Below are 4,508 nucleotides of genomic sequence, written 5' to 3' on the forward strand. Positions count from 1 at the left end.
GCGGGCCCGCGGGCCGGCGGCGGGCCTGGCGGGCCGTGGCGGTGGGAGGCCGGCGATGACACGTGGCAGACGCGGGTTGGCCGCGGGGGCGGCGGCGACTTCATCCGGCGGCGCTGGACACGTCCGCCCGCGGAGAGGCGATTTAGGGTTACGGGAGACTGCGATTTCGTTTTCGGGATGCCCACATATAAATAGGTAGAGGGAGCTAGGAGGCTCCAAATGAGGTGCGGTTTTCTCCCACACGATCGTGATCGAACGAACTAGAGCATGGAAGAGAGTTTGGTGGGTTTTGGGCTGATTTTGGAGGGGGTTTTGCTGGATACTCAAATGGACTTTGCGGATGCCCGGTTAACCGTTGGAGTACCAAACGACCTCCGAATGGAACGAAACTTGACCGGTAGTCTCCGGGTGGTATATTAAGACCACTTGACAAGCCTCGGTCCATTCCGAGAAAGTTTGACACACGCACACAAAAGAAAACAAGAGGGGTGCACCGGAGGAGATAGGAGCGCCGGAATGCAAAACGGACAACGGGGAAAATGCTCGGATGCATGAGACGAACACGTATGCGAATGCAATGCACATGATGACATGATATGAAAATGCATGACATGACAAAATACAAAACGAAAAACAAAACCCGACAACGGAGGGAAAAACATATCACATCGCCGAAAATGGCAAGAGTCGGAGTTACAAATATGGCAAGTTACATGCGGGGTGTTACAGGAGCTCAATGGAGTAGCTATTCTGGTCGCAGTATCTTGCGGTAGAGCATACAGTGCCCTTCAGTGATCAGCTGAAACAGCTGACCGAACTGCATAGGGTGGCCGAATTGGCCATGAAGGATGTTATAGTCCGTCTTTGGCTAGCCGAACCCATACACAGCAGCTATTTCGGTCTCGTGAAGAAGCTAGTCAGTGCCTGCCCCCAGCTTGATGCCATAAAGCGGTCGGTCTGCATCGAAGGTGCCCGGATGGCCTTCGCCCGTGTCAAGGTGCGGTGGGCAAAGATGAATGCCGTCAAGCTTGCAACCAAGGGACCGCCCGCAGGCAAGGAGCACCGCACGCCAGAGCGGTATTTTGATGATGTCTTGGAAGGATCCCGCATTGTATAGGGCCAGTGTTCGAAGGACATTATTTTTGCATGAATGTATCTGTGCTGCCCGAACTTTGTATTATGAAACAAGGCTTATGTATAATATGGTGTTTGCTTTACCTCGAATTCCTTTCCTCCTGTGCAGCCGTTCGTCGGCTTCAGCCCCTACGTAGGTAGTACGAGGGTGTACGGGATAGCATCTAAACACACTTGACCCAACGACTTGGTCCTTGAAAGAGGAGTTAGTGCGGCGAACCAGGCAATCGGACTATGTGGCTTTATCACTCTCACTTAGCCATAGGAGTTTGACAATGGGAGTGTGGGCGCAGCACCTAGTATTATTCGATTATCCGAACTCAGGTGCTGTAAATGCCCGACCGGATGAAGGCCGATCTGTCGCGTGATGCAGAAAAAATCGCAAAATATTTATACTTAGTCACCGAATAGCTGACCAGCTCTTGCCGCATCATGATAGTTAGTTTTCGGCTTTCTCCACTGAGGTGTTTATCCGGATGAACCAGAAACACAATCGCAGTAGTTCTCCCTTTACTACCTTAGCCGAACAAGCGGAACGTAAGGTAGTAACTGTTGGGAATCGTAGCATAATTTTAAAATTTTCCTACGCTCACCAAGATGCATCTATGGAGTCTACTAGCAACGAGGGGAAGGGAGTGCATCTACATACCGTTGTAGATTGCGAGCGGAAGCGTTCCAATGAACGTGGATGACGGAGTCGTACTCGTCGTGATCCAAATCACCGATGACCGAGTGCCGAACGTACAGCACCTCCGCGTTCAACACACGTACGGTGCAGCGACGTCTCCTCCTTTCTTGATCCAGCAAGGGGGAAGGAGAGGTTGATGGAGATCCAACAGCACGACGGCGTGGTGGTGGATGAAGCGGCTCTCCGGCAGGGCTTCGCCGAGCTTCTGCGAGAGAGAGAGAGGTGTTGCAGGGGAGGAGGGAGGCGCCAAAGGCCGTGGTCTGCTGCCCTCCCTCCCCCCCTTTATATAGGCCCCCAAGGGGGGGTGCGCAGCCCTAGGAGATGGGATCTCCAAGGGGGGGCGGCGGCCAAGGGGGAAGGGGTTGCCTTGCCCCCCAAGGCAAGGGGGAACTCCCCCCCTAGGGTTCCCAACCCTAGGCGCATGGGGGGGAGGCCCAAGGAGGCGCCCCAGCCCACTAGGGGCTGGTTCCCCTCCACTTTCAGCCCACGGGGCCCTCCGGGATAGGTGGCCCCACCCGGTGGACCCCCGGGACCCTTCCGGTGGTCCCGGTACAATACCGATAACCCCCGAAACTTTCCTGGTGGCCAAAACTAGACTTCCTATATATAATTCTTCACCTCCGGACCATTCCGGAACCTCTCGTGACGTCCGGGATCTCATCCGGGACTCCGAACAACTTTCGGGTTTCCGCATACATATATCTCTACAACCCTAGCGTCACCGGACCTTAAGTGTGTAGACCCTACGGGTTCGGGAGACATGCAGACATGACCGAGACGCCTCTCCAGTCAATAACCAACAGCGGGATCTGGATACCCATGTTGGCTCCCACATGTTCCACGATGATATCATCGGGTGAACCACGGTGTCGAGGATTCAATCAATCCGTATGCAATTCCCTTTGTCAATCGGTATGTTACTTGCCCGAGATTCGATCGTCGGTATCCCAATACCTTGTTCAATCTCGTTACCGGCAAGTCTCTTTACTCGTACCGCAATGCATGATCCCGTGACTAACGCCTTAGTCACATTGATCTCATTATGATGATGCATTACCGAGTGGGCCCAGAGATACCTCTCCGTTTACACGGAGTGACAAATCCCAGTCTTGATCCGTGCCAACCCAACAGACACTTTCGGAGATACCCGTAATGCACCTTTATAGTCACCCAGTTACGTTGTGACGTTTGGCACACCCAAAGCACTCCTACGGTATCCGGGAGTTGCACGATCTCATGGTCTAAGGAAAAGATACTTGACATTGGAAAAGCTCTAGCAAACGAAACTACACGATCTTTTATGCTATGCTTAAGTTGGGTCTTGTCCATCACATCATTCTCCTAATGATGTGATCCCGTTATCAATGACATCCTATGTCCATAGTCAGGAAACCATGACTATCTGTTGATCAACGAGCTAGTCAACTAGAGGCTTACTAGGGACAGGTTGTGGTCTATGTATTCACACATGTATTACGATTTCCGGACAATACAATTATAGCATGAATAAAAGACTATTATCATGAACACAGAAATATAATAATAACCATTTATTATTGCCTCTAGGGCATATTTCCAACAGATCGTATCTTCTATACGACTCATGCTCGACCTTTCGGTCCTCCGTGTTCCGAGGCCATGTCTGTACATTCTAGGCTCGTCAAGTCAACCTAAGTGTATTGCGTGTGTTCCGAGGCCATGTCTGTACATGCTAGGCTCGTCAACACCCGTTGTATTCGAACGTTAGAATCTATCACACCCGATCATCACGTGGTGCTTCGAAACAACGAACCTTCGCAACGGTGCACAGTTAGGGTGAACACTTTCTTGAAATTATTATAAGGGATCATCTTACTTACTACCGTCGTTCTAAGCAAATAAGATGCAAAAACATGATAAACATCACATGCAATCAAATAGTGACATGATATGGCCAATATCATCATGCTCCTTTGATCTCCATCTTCGGGGCACCATGATCATCTTCGTCACCGGCATGACACCATGATCTCCATCATCATGATCTCCATCATTGTGTCTTCATGAAGTCGTCACGCCAACGATTACTTCTACTTCTATGGCTAACGCGTTTAGCAACAGAGTAAAGTAATTTACATGGCGTTATTCAATGACACGCAGGTCATACAAAATAATAAAGACAACTCCTATGGCTCCTGCCGGTTGTCATACTCATCGACATGCAAGTCGTGATTCCTATTACAAGAATATGATCAATCTCATACATCACATATATCATTCATCACATCTTCTGGCCATATCACATCACATAGCACTTGCTGCAAAAACAAGTTAGACGTCCTCTAATTGTTGTTGCAAGTTTTTACGTGGTTTGTAGGTTTCTAGCAAGAACGTTTTCTTGCCTACGTATGACCACAACGTGATTTGCCAATTTCTATTTACCCTTCATAAGGACCCTTTTCATCGAATCCGTTCCGACTAAAGTAGGAGAGACAGACACCCGCTAGCCACCTTATGCAACTAGTGCATGTCAGTCGGTGGAACCTGTCTCACGTAAGCGTACGTGTAAGGTCGGTCCGGGCCGCTTCATCCTACAATGCCGCCGAAACAAGAAACGACTAGTAGCGGCAAGAAGAATTGGCAACATCAACGCCCACAACTTCTTTGTGTTCTACTCGTGCATAGTAACTACGCATAGGCCTGGCTC

This window comes from Triticum aestivum, chromosome 6D (assembly GCF_018294505.1).
Source record: "Triticum aestivum cultivar Chinese Spring chromosome 6D, IWGSC CS RefSeq v2.1, whole genome shotgun sequence".
NCBI classification, from domain to species: domain Eukaryota; kingdom Viridiplantae; phylum Streptophyta; class Magnoliopsida; order Poales; family Poaceae; genus Triticum; species Triticum aestivum.